This window comes from Opisthocomus hoazin, chromosome 8, assembly GCF_030867145.1.
Source record: "Opisthocomus hoazin isolate bOpiHoa1 chromosome 8, bOpiHoa1.hap1, whole genome shotgun sequence".
Lineage (NCBI taxonomy): Eukaryota > Metazoa > Chordata > Aves > Opisthocomiformes > Opisthocomidae > Opisthocomus > Opisthocomus hoazin.
In genome coordinates this window covers 28,147,961-28,160,858 of record NC_134421.1, presented here as the reverse complement: position 1 = coordinate 28,160,858, position 12,898 = coordinate 28,147,961, and positions in this window count along the sequence as shown.

Below are 12,898 nucleotides of genomic sequence, written 5' to 3'. Positions count from 1 at the left end.
CATTTGCCAAGCAAGTGGGAGATCTGAGCTCACTGTCCGTGTTCACCCAAGGTGGCAGTTTTCAGCACTTACCTTGGAAAAGATTCCAGGCCCTGTTCCATTGACTGGGGGAGTCAGTTATTTGCAAAGCTGTGTAGCAGACGGGTCTCCTTCATAGTAATTTGATTTATAAACATTTCTGGAACGCTTCGGAAAGTGTATTGGCCCCTCAGCTCCTCGTGCACATCCTCTTTACTGCTTTTCAATGATTAAAGTGAAAACGCAGCACAGAAAGACTGTTATTGCTACTCATAGTATTGTCCTAGCTGACCTGCTGCCCTTGGCTTCTCTGCTGCTAGATTCACAGAGGAGTAAGTGGCTGAAGCACTGTGTTTCACAGTGCTGAGGTTACCGCATAGGGCAGAAGCTGCCAATTAGTACCTGTGCTTGGTGGCACCAATTTAAACAGGAGCCTCCTCCTATTCAAGCAGGTAGGCTTTTGAGGTCAATGAGGTGGAAGAAGAAGGAAAAGCTCAAAAGAATAGAAAATGAAGAACTCTGGAAGAACCACAAAAACAGGGATGGAGCAAGTCCTTCGGGTTTGTCATAACAAGGGAATGCTCCCTACAGTAGAGGGCATCTTCTCGTAAAACTTAATTGCATGGATAATTTTGATCAAGAGCACAAGAGCATAATGATATATTTTATGGAAACTTCAGTAGTGAAAGGTACTGAATGTACCATTTAATTATGAACTTAAGCTTCCCTTGAACGGTATTTGACCATCAGATCTTCCAAACATAGTTTTGCTTATCTAAGCACCAAGTATGCCAACCAAATCTGTTAGTTACCTCAAAAGTATGAAATGGGCAGACTCTCTGTCAACTGACTGTTTCATCTGGTATTTGAGCACATGGAACTTAGAGGAGATAAATTAAGTGGGTAAAGAAAAGTCAAGTAGGAAGAGCACAGTGAGACAGTACTCTTTATTACCGTAGGAAGTCCTCCTTACCATTTGCCAGGTTATTTAAAAAAATTATATATAAGCTTATGACAGAAAGAATACTTTAAAGGCACGTCTGAAAGCTGCCTTCCTCCCTTGTGTGAGTCTCGCCATGGGTCTTTCTCACATGCTGTCTCCAAGAAAGAGAAAGTGGAGGCTTACAAAATCTTTTGCTATGAACACGGTAAAAGAGGGAACTGACACCACCATACTCTCAAGGAATAACTGATCATATAGAGAGATGAGGAACCAGCTTGGAAAATATTTGCCTTTACTTTCAAGACATTCAGTGCAAACTGAGAAGCCGGTAATGGTTCTAAAGATATGTGATGTAGTCAAAGCAATAAGAAGGGAAAGTGTTTTCTGTAGCCCTGTTTTGAATAATATTGATGATGCAGCACTTGATTTGTCAAAGCCTGCCAACAGCTACTACAGCATAATGAAGGCCTGCATAAGAGTTTTATGTAGATGGACGAAGGAGAACCTGTCTTAGAAATGTTACACAGGAAGAAAAATAAGTAGCAGTATTTAGAACTAGTCTCCACTTGATAAAGAAGCCATTAGAGACTAGGATAGGAGTGCAAAAATAAAGTTCAGAGGATCCTGGCTGACACTGGAAAAAAGAAATGTAATATTGTGTGAATAAATTACATTCCAATGTAATTTGAGTTATAATTCCAATAGTACTTTACAATTACATTCATGCTTATTTCCCAAAGGTTCTCTGCATATTATCATAGCTTTAAGGGTTTCTGTGTAGTACCTCACTTTGAATTTCGTACCTATTTCAGCTGTGGGTTTTACCTTCCATAACTTGATTGCTGTGTTTCACTGGAAGACTGTCATAAACCTGGTTTTCTCATGCAAAAAAACATTCCGCATGCGGCATCAATAGTCCTCATGGTAACCTTAAAAACCTCTCATTGCAGACATTTGATGGGGGGAGAGAGTATTTGGAACAGGGACATATGCTTAGCTTAGATATGAATTGTTCAAAGCCAGCTAAAGACCAATGAAAGACAAGCTGGATAGTTTGGTAGCATAATTAGCACCTTTCGGTACAGCTGATAGTCCTCAGCTGGGAAAGGACAGGTTTCATCTCTGTCTCAGTTAGTCTGATCTGCAGAGCAGGCTCTAGAACCCAGATACAGGGTGGCTGATTGGACCGAATCTTCTGGTCTTATTGCACTCCTTCAGGATGCTTTTTCTGGAGACAGGATTTAAGGGCTGCTATAGACTTGCTTGAAAATCCCCATTACTCACATGCTGTTGTATGTGAGATCTGAAAACTGTAAGGGGAACTTGTTTTTTTTTCTGATCTGAGATTTGGGACGCTGTGTAAGAGCAGCCGCTCTGCTCTTTTTCCACTGTGTCTGATGTTACTCGGCTGAAGTACTGCTTGCACCTAAAGTGGTGTAAGATGTGAGTAAACATTTTAATTCAACCTGCTATTGAAATACTTAAGGTGTGATAGAAAGTTTCACTCTACCATGGTTACCACAAAAAAAAAGAAAAATGGCATTCACCTGTATTGAGAGTAGCTAGCTGTGCTCTCAGATTCTCAGACTATAATTTCATTATCTTTTAACTATCTTTAACATATAGATGCAAGCAACAAACTGCATGAAGGCAAGGAAAAATTCTCACATTTCTGGCATAGTTTTTCCTTTTGTCTACTTTGATTTTTTTTACGAATTGCACTAAATTGGTCCCTGCCAATGGCATGGAATAGATCTGAGTGGATACCAGTAACGTTTTTAAAAGACACTGAAATCCAGGCAAATGCAAGAGAAATCCATGTCGTTGCTCAGCTAAGGAGCTTCCTTTTCCTACACAGAAATGTGAAAATATGCAGACTCTCAAAATAGCAACTGTGATCAAGAAACAACGTATCATGGTTTTAAAAAAACTTTAAACATTTCAAAGTTTATGGTCCTAATGCGTTGTTAAAGGTCATTCAATTCATAGTCCACTTCATCACATAGTATGAGTTAAAAAAGGAGGAACTAATTCCAAAGCCAAGCAGGAGGACCACTAAGTAGGGATCGACCAGAGAGATCAGCAAAGAATAGCATGAGCCATAACTGATGCTGATGAAAGACCATATCATTAAGAAACAATCCAATCTATACCATCACTGGCAATAAAACAGCCGTCATAGTCAGCATCACAACAAACTACCTGACATCATTAGTCTACCTTTTCACCCCAGGATTCTTGCTGCATCACAAACCTGAAAAAGGTAAGAAGGTAAAGACCAATGACCTCTCTGTCTGAAAATGTCAAGACAATGAGGCATCTCACAGATGTTTCAGGTCATGCCTGGCTCCTTCACACGCAAATAAATCAAACCTGTCTACACTAAATGCATGCAAAGCAGTAGTCAAATTAAAATATCTGTCACTAGATTGCCAGTCAACTCTATCTCAGTGTAATGTCGATGAGGTAGCTTCAACTACTTAGACTTTCATAATCTTTCATCTCTGCTACAAAAGTGCTATTCATCTGGATAAAAATCCTTCTCTGATCAGGAAACTGCAAGTACTGCATTATGGTGTAGCACGGCTCCTCAGCTAGACAGGTTACTCAGAGAAAGCCGAAATATACACTCCACTCCTCAGTCTAGATTTTAAGCACAGGGCTATGAAATTTCAAAACAAGTTCTGTTTTGCAGTACTTTCAAATGTTCCATGGGTTTTTTTGGATGCCAGTAGTTTAGATTAATTAAAGTTTGGGGGTTGACAGTTATGCTCTTTATTGTAACAGAATGTTTCATTGTTGGGAAAAATCTCACCTGCTCAGCAAAAATAATAAAATGAAGGAGCCTCTTAGGATTTTCTTAGCTGCTGGGCTGAATGTAGCAGTGTATAAACATGCCAAAACAAAGACACAAGAAAACATGCTGAGTAAGACACTTCACTGTACACCTTCTTCCTGTTACAAGATAAAAAAAAAAATGCACAAGATGCTGGTTAAAACAGGTCTTAGTGAAAATGGTTTGTGAATTACTTTGAAAGTACAAGGTTACATGCCTTACCTGGAATGCTAAACAGATTCTCACAAAAAATTGTCTATCTTTACTTTAAAAATGTTTCCCCACTTTTCAGCTATTCACTTTCACGTGTATGAAGCATGTCCACTTCCATTCTGATGCAGTTAAAAGAACGGTAACTTCTGGTGCTAGGAAAGAACTTCATAAGATAATCAGTTGCCAACAGAATAAAGCCTTTCTTTGTCAATAGACAAAGTCAATAGTTTAGGAGATTCCAGCACTGCATTCCAGTATCTGCTGTTGTTCATTCCTGCTGGGTGCAGAAAGTTGCAAAGAGTGCAGAGTTGTTTATGAGGCTGTGTTACGGCTGGAAAATCCTTACCACAGATGTGCAAAATAACATTTTTTAGTATTTTTTAAAATAAATCATTCATATGCTTACAGTACAAAAATTAGCAATACAATTTTAAATCTTTCTCCACCAGGGTATTTTTTTAGCTTTGCCATGTACGTGTGCTTGCTCGTTCTCACTGTTCTAAGGTTTGAGTTGGGGTTTTTTTTCCTTTTTTTTTCTTTCAAAATTGTTGGTTAAAGGAACTACTTTAAAGCAAAGGAAAGTAGTTTTCTTCCTTTCTGGACAATGTAAATTTATTTTGCTTAGTACGTGGGGCCAATTATGAAATCAGGCCTTTAAAAAAAAAAGAGAATAAACAAATGAAACTGAATTCTTTATTCATTGTGGAGTCTTAACAGCCTTGTTAACAACCAGGTACTTTGGAAAGGTTTCCAGTTTCGTTCCCAGAAAAAGAGGCTGACTGCCGGAGTTCCATCTGTAGAAAGTGTTCTCTTAATTAGTGTAAAACTGAGAAATATAAGCCAATATATCAACTATATGTCTTCTTTAAGGCACAAGCCTAGGTTCACAATCATCAATAAGAGAAAAGCAATGGAATATGCGGGACTACAAAAACCCAAAACTAGTTCCTTGTTCTGGTCGGTTATGTACTCACATGTGTTTTCATACACCAAACCTTTTTATCATATACCTGTTGAGTTTGCTCCCCACAAAATATACCAGACAAAGAATCTCAAATAGGAACAAAAAAAAATTACAGACAAGAATAAAAAAATGAGAAAAAGAGAGACAGAAATGAAAGTGGCTTGCATGTTACTGTTCTTGCAACAGGGCTGGTAGTTATCAGCCTCTCCCCTTGTCAGACTGCACACCAACACAGGGCTCTTTACTTTGCTCTTTTCTGTATCCTCTACACACGTAGACAGTAACATGAATAATCAGCCATCCATGAACAAAGAACTATGAGTGCTTGTGGTGTCTTCAACATGAAGCAGTACAAATTTAAATTTACGTAAAACTCAGTTATGTTGAGCCTTCTCTTTATCTCTCTATTTGTTAGATTGCTATGGATTACATTATACAAAAGGTAAGCTATTCTAGAGCACACTTGGCATAATATATTATTCTCAAATATGTTACTTTTGTGTATAATTTTTAGTGCTATTTAATGCCCATTATATTTAATGAAAAATATAAAAATATTAATTCTACATTTTTCAGTTATCTGAATAAAAATTGACAGTAGAAAATAGTAATGGACTAGAAATGCAGTAGTAGGGAGAAATACATGTATTTGCAGTATTTCTAAGTTTTACCCTTTAAGTGAGTCATATTTTCTGCTAATTATGTGCATTGCTGCTAGCAATTTATTTTGTTACTTTCAAACTATTTTCAGTCATGGCAAAAATTTCTTAACATCTGTATGCATGACAAGCTTCACATTTCTTCTGCCATTGGTTAACAGAAGAAGGAAAGGAAAGGCAAGTAGAAGAGGAGAGATCAACAAAAAGTCATTGTCTGCAGTACACAAGATCCCAGTTGAAGGAGGCTTGTCACATTTCATGCACACACACATACTCATGTACGAACCTGTCAGCAGATCCCCAAGAGAATGTAAAAAAAAAAATCATGCCTACAAAATCTCAATGCAGTAAGAATTCTCCAGAAAATCACCAGATAAATTTATCAAAACCCCAAATATTATTTAAGTATTTTTCAATATTAACCATATGAAAATGCACAAATCTTACTATCAGATGTGACCAACAGAAGTTCCATTTTAGAATGAAATATTTACACATCTAAGAAATTATCTTTTGTTCGCATTCTACTTCTTTATTTTGGTCCTAGTTTTTAGCGTTCATTTCATTTTGGTAAGGGTAATTTTCCACTTTATTATTGAAAAGCTGAAGATGACCATTAACAGCTATTATTGATTATTAATCTTTTTTTTTAAAACTCAACTCTACCTTTTGCTTCCAGGTAGTCCATTTCTGTCCATCTTAATTTGTTGAGCTAAAAGTAAGTCAAATCTAATACATATAGATAACTGTTATAAAAATTAAAAATCTGTCAAATGATAGGAAAAAGACGATCTGAAATTAGCAAAGGAGAAAAACCTGCAGTTTAAAGTAAAAAATAAACTCTGCACAAATAGGAATTATTTCAAATACCAGACGGGAAAGGAACAGAGATTAACCAAAGAGTATATCTTCCCTAGCATTCCCAGAAAGAAAAAACAACCATTGTAATTCATTGGGTGATTAATACATTTGTCAGTTATTTTCCAATTACACTGAAGCTGTGTTAAAAAGTTGACTGTCATAATTCTCATTCTGCTAGGGAGAGAGAAAAGAGTAAAGACAATGACTACCCCTAGCGTCAGAGTTCAGTGGTCAAAGCACTGACAAAGTACAGGATGCTCTTTTCCCATCCCCTGACTTAATAAATATTTATTGACGGGCCTCACCCCACGATGCTGTATGGTGGCCTTAGAATACTAGACTAAACTCTGTTTTCCTTCAGTGTGTCTCCTACCATTTGGCATACATAAACTGTCCTTAGCTCGTTTTCTTGTGTGAATCTCATCAGAAGCAACAGGATACTTCATCATCTAACACTTAACTCAGAACTAAAGACTGTGGTGGGCCCAGTTAGGTCTTACAAAGCTGAGAACTTCCATGCTATGGATCTTGAGTGCTACAGACTCACACAGGGAAAAACATTCAAGTGTTCTCTTGCCAGGAAAAATTAAAGAAAACTGAGTTTGACACAGAAAATGTTTTACTGATAAAGGAAAATCTATACATGTAGAATGCAAAAACCAGTGGAGTCTTAATGCTAACCAATACTAAAACATGGAGAAAGTTTCTGCAGATCTTGAACTTTAAAATATGTTGAGCATTTTGCCAAACAGTTTCCAAGTATTGAAAGATCCCCAACAACTCTTCCGCCAGGACCTATTATTTAAGATCTAATAAACATCTGAACAAAAAAGCCCATTTACTTTCCTTAAAAATCAAACCTATGGAGTTTAACTAAATGAAGTAAGAATGTTTTGTAGACTTGCTGCTTTGCTTGAGTTTTTAATACAGAACGACAACACAAAGAGGCTACATTGCGTGCTAGATATTGGTGTGAAGAACTGGGATGAAATTCTGGCTCTGTGCAGGCGTGGGTTTCAGCCTCAATGGACTTTGGATTTCACAGTGTTTAGATGTCCAAATGAGTCATTGGTTATGTCTGTTTAATTTTTCAATTATAATTACAAAAACAATTGGTATTTTCTTTTTTCCGTTGTGTTGACTCCCATGTTAATTTCAGAGTGTAGAAAATTATTATTGTTTTCTGAACCTTTATGGAATTTTAACGAGTGCTGAACTGAAGTAGAAAGTCACTAACATTTGTTAATAGCTGCTGCCAGGGCCCTCAGTCCCCAAATATATTATGAGATACTTGTAATCTTTCATAGCCCAGTGCAAGTAGTGGAATCCTATTATTTCATCAAGTCATCAGATCACACCACTATCAACTCCACCCTGGAGAATTACACTGAAGTTTTCTTTCTGTGAATTATAGAATACCAGTCACGGATTTTCTTCTCTTAAAGGTTAAAATGGTACTGTTGTAGATTTTTGTCTCTCCCTTGCAAGCTCAATAAACCAGGGCCCCAAGGGCACTGCCAGCCCTGACTGTCCTTGAACCCCCACCCTGTCCCTGGCCCAGGACCCCATCTCAGCCCCTGGGACTCCCCCCACCCTGTCCCTGGCACAGGACCCCGCCTCAGCCCCCCGGGGCCATCAGCCCCTGCCCCAGCGACGCTGCAGCAGGGCCGCTCTCCAGCCCCCCACAGCCCTGCCCTGCCCGGCCATGGGCCCCGCCGAGCTGGTCCCACCCGTGGGCCCCCGTCCCAGGGAGGTGCCCGACGCCCGGGGCTGGGGCTGCCCCGGTCGGTGCCCCTCAGATACCCTGCTCCTGGCTGGGGCTGGGACAGGCCCCAGAGCCAGGACGGGCCCTGACGGAGCCCTGGGGGAGTCCCTGCCACCCCAGCCCCAGCCCCACTGTGCCCTGGCAGTCGCTCTGTGTGTTCTACCTTACAAGACATTTTCAAAGAATCTGTACAGTTTAATTCTACCATTTTTCTTGAAGTACTATGTTGCATAAAATGTTAAACATATTATAATGTAAGAAATGAAATTTTATGGCAGCTCTCCTAAAGTACTCAACAGATTGTCTATATTTTAAACTGTACTTGTCTGCCAATTTACCACACATTATTTTTACAAATAACTTCACACTGACTGTACACAAAGACTGAATGCTTTAAATAGTGAGCCACATAAACGAGGAACAAACTAAGGAAGAGCCTGAAGTACATGCAGCTTTCTGGCTTCTTTGTTGTTGTTTTAAAGTGCAGGTGCATCTGAGGTGACTGAGCTGTGTCAGGGAGAAGCATGCGCTGCGACGGGCAAGGTGCCACCATGTGTCAATGTCCGCCTGCAGTCCCAGAGCTGATCCTCCCAGCCAGTGCCCAGTTCTTCGTCATAGCTACCCTCAGTGGCCTTGATGTGCAGTGCGAGTCCATGGCTCTTGAAGGACCCCTCTCAGGGCAAGCCAGCCATTCGCTTGGGGACGTTTCCCTGCCTTTCACCTCCAGAGAGGCATCTGATCTCCTCCTGTCACTGCTGCCGCGTGGTCGCTAGGTCCCATGCAGCCAGCAATAAACTGGACTAGGGATGGGAGGCACATCCATGGGATGTGCGAGAGGGAGGTGGGATGAGGAAACCATCCAGCTCTTGGGAGCACTGCCTGAAGCGTGGCACAGCAGAGGACATGGGGCTGTGTGGTCCACACTCTCCTCTGGCTGTGTCCGATTGTGACAGGTTAAAGAACTTGGGTTTCAGGTTTTCTGCATGTATTGCTGTATTTGTTACATTTGGTTGCATTTTCAAGACTTCTTTTGCAACATAAGGGAACCCGAGAGCTTAATTTTTTGTTTAAAAATATATTTACTCTCTTGCAATCTTACAACTCTGGGATTTGAAGTGATAGGCATGTCAAACCTGTAGTTTAACTAGGGCTTCAGAGTAGAGAGGGGGAAACAGACAGAATAAGGACATCTAGAGTGATGCTTGTGAAAAAAATCATTAAGTAAATGTCTTTCATATTGTGTTTTTTTTCCTTCTAAACACGAGTCAGTGCTTCTGAACCTGGATGAAACAGTTCCAAGGAGACTAGAATAGCGATTTTATCCTGGGAGAGTTAGGGAAGAAAGTAAAAATAGCGTGAGAAGTTAAGCCTTTGTCCTAACTTCTCCGTACGAACAGTAACTCCACAGCAGGTAGACTGACCTAAAGATACACCATCTATGTGTTGTGAAACATCACCTCCAAAAGTGTTAAAATTGAGAGGGAAACTACTGTCTGTCTCTCCCTCTGTCTGCCTGCAGTTCTGTTTCTCCCACAGTCCTGATCTCTTCTGCAGATGATACACAAAAACTCCTATGGCAGAATTTCCAATCACATTACTTTGGTAGAGTCTGTCATGGCTTTCATTGCTATGTATATAGAGGAATAAAACTTTCTTACTAAGTTACTACCCTGACTATATATGATTTCAGAGAGTCGACTCTTTTCACCTATTATATATATAGGTAACTCACAAAACGGATTTTAAAAACACAGAATAGTAAAATACAGTTATACTAATACTTCCCATGGGGTTTTTGTCTTTATGTTTGGAATTTCTTGCCATCGAAGTGCTTGAATTTTCAGCCTTCTTACTATATTAAGTTGAATTATCTTGTAGTCAGTATTTCTAGGAAATAGAGATGCCTTCATGTGTGTTTATTTTTTCTTCTGACAACTTCCCTCACTATTTTTTACTTTTCATTCTGTATTGCATTAATCCTTGCCATTATATCTGAAGTAGATACCAACTGTGGGGATTAAAGCTGTGGTGTTCCAAGTTTCAGATAAAATTTCAAGAGGAACAGAAATAGCTTCCAAATGTATTAATATGATTTGCTATTAAAAGTCTATTTGGGAATGAATGTCATTTAAATGTATTAAATTAATCCAAAACTGCTTGTTAGATCAAGTGACTGAAAGAAAATATTTGATAGGCATATATAATACTAATGATCTGACTAGAAACTATCTGTGTATATTGTCCCATTTTAGCTTTTCACTGCATGACACAATCTTCTTAATTTCAGTGTTCTACAAAGTATTAGGGAAATCAGTTAAGGCATACAGTGTTTTCAAGCACGTGATTTTTTTCAGTAGTTCAGGAATGTCCTGACAATAATGAGAACTATAATATACTCCCCTAAGTCTTATGTCTGCCTTATGTAAGGCATTCTGTCATGTTGGATTCAAATCTATGTTGCTATCAGAAAGACCTTCTGTTTTCCTCTTTGCCTTTAAAATGGTGCACTAACAATAGAAGTACTCACTGATGAAACCATGGTTACAGCGGGAATAAGTTGTATCTGCATCACTGTGAATTCCTTTTCATTTTTGTTGTGTCCTTCGTTGCAGGCATGTATTCAGCATCTCAAGTAGTAGCAGTTGCTCTAGTATTTAGAAAAAGGAGAGGGAGGGAGGAAGGGAGAGGGGAAAAGAGGTTCTTCATATACCTACATACGGTCTTCTTTTGAGAAAAAGAGTTCAAGAAAGAGTTCTCAAATTTCAAAAGTCTAAATATGTCCCTGTGACTCTTCAGCAAGTGGCAGAAGAGCAGAAAGAAACATGCTGACTTGACATCACTTCTTTTCAAATGACATATCAGTTGTCCTTCCTTCTGCATCACTGATGTAAAGCAAAACCAAATCAGAACACATACTAGGCACTTTTCTCCCTGGACTCAGGGCCAGACCAAAAATCAATGAAACTGTTCTCAAACTAAAATACTAATCAGCAGGAGTTTAAATGTGTCAGAATATGATTCTAGGTGGTCAGCAAATAAAGCATTGGATGTATCACTTTTCAAAACAAATTAATCATCTCTTCCCAGTATATTTATATCTTCTGCACTAAGACAGCAAACAGAGCAGAAAACAAAATCTTTCATATTCAAATTTTGCTGAACACAGCATGACATTTACAGCTACAGGGCTTGAACTTCATTTACATATAATCTTATATCACACTTGCCTCTTTCTTGGACCATGCGTGGACATGCAACCTTCTCTCCCAAAAGAGAGGACAGCATTCTGCAAGTTGTTAAAATTCATTATAAAGTTTGAGAAAGTTAAAAACATTACAAAGATGAGATCTGTACAAGCTCGCATTACTGACTTGGTGGTTTTCAGGTGATCAAAATGCCTCTAGCGCTATACTCTAGTACCGTGCACAACAACACTCATTAAGGCATGCTGAATGAAGATGTGTAGTTAAAATTGCAATGTTACTTTAGAAAAATTAAGAGGAATAGACACATACTTATTTCCAACTAGTACAGCAGCACCCTTCAATTGTCCAAAACCCTTTTTGGACAAGTTTGAACTCACTCTTTTGAGAGGTTTGATCATTCAAGTTTCTTGAGATGAGGAATCTGCTCCTTGCACAGCATGCTATCATTACCTGTGCTGTGAACTGTTTTGGGGATTTTTGTTTTTTGTTTTTGGTTTTTTTTGTGTGTATGTCTTTCTTAGTGTACTGCATAAACTACTTCATAGGGAAAAATATGGTATCATCTAAAAATTAGTAGTGATAATGAATGTTCTGTTTCCCTCTGCATAAAAACCTCTAAACAGTACAATCTATTCCCAAACTTCACACAACTAAAACAAGTTGTTTCTAAAGGAATGAACTCCACAGTTAGATTCATCATCTTCAAGAGGAATGCCACAGTAATTATTGAAAAAGGATGTATCGCTGGAAGGAGAATGAGAAAGCATGAAGGTTCTCACTTGGAATTGTAAGCAAGCAGTCGTATCTCCTTGAGTCATAATATTACCAAAAATAAACATGTAACAGTCGGAATATAGGCCTTGTCTAGATATAAAAACTGCACTCGTTTAAAATTATATCTCATATCTTCAGCTGGATCACATCAAAAATGAGATCATTTCTGAGTCCAGTGGAGGGCTACAAAGATGATGAGGGGACTGGAGCATCTGTCCTACAAGGAAAGACTGAGGGAGCTGGGCTTGTTTAGCCTGAAGAAGAGAAGGCTGAGAGGGGACCTTATAAATGCTTTTAAATATCTGAAGGGTGGATGTCAGGAGGATGGGGCCAAACTCTTTTCAGTGGTGCCCAGCGACAGGACAAGGGGCAATGGGCACAAACTGAAGCACAGGAAGTTCCGTCTGAACATGAGGAAGAACTTCTTCCCTCTGAGGGTGACGGAGCACTGGAACAGGTTGCCCTGAGAAGTTGTGGATTCTTCTCTGGAGATATTCAAGACAAGGTCCTGTGCAGCCTGCGGTAGGTGACCCTGCTTTGGTGGGGTGGTTGGACTAGATGATCCCCAGAAGTCCCTTCAAACCCTTAATATTCTGTGATTCTGTGATCCTGTGGTCGTATGAAGGGCTCAATAGTTGTGGCTGTAACAAGACTGAATC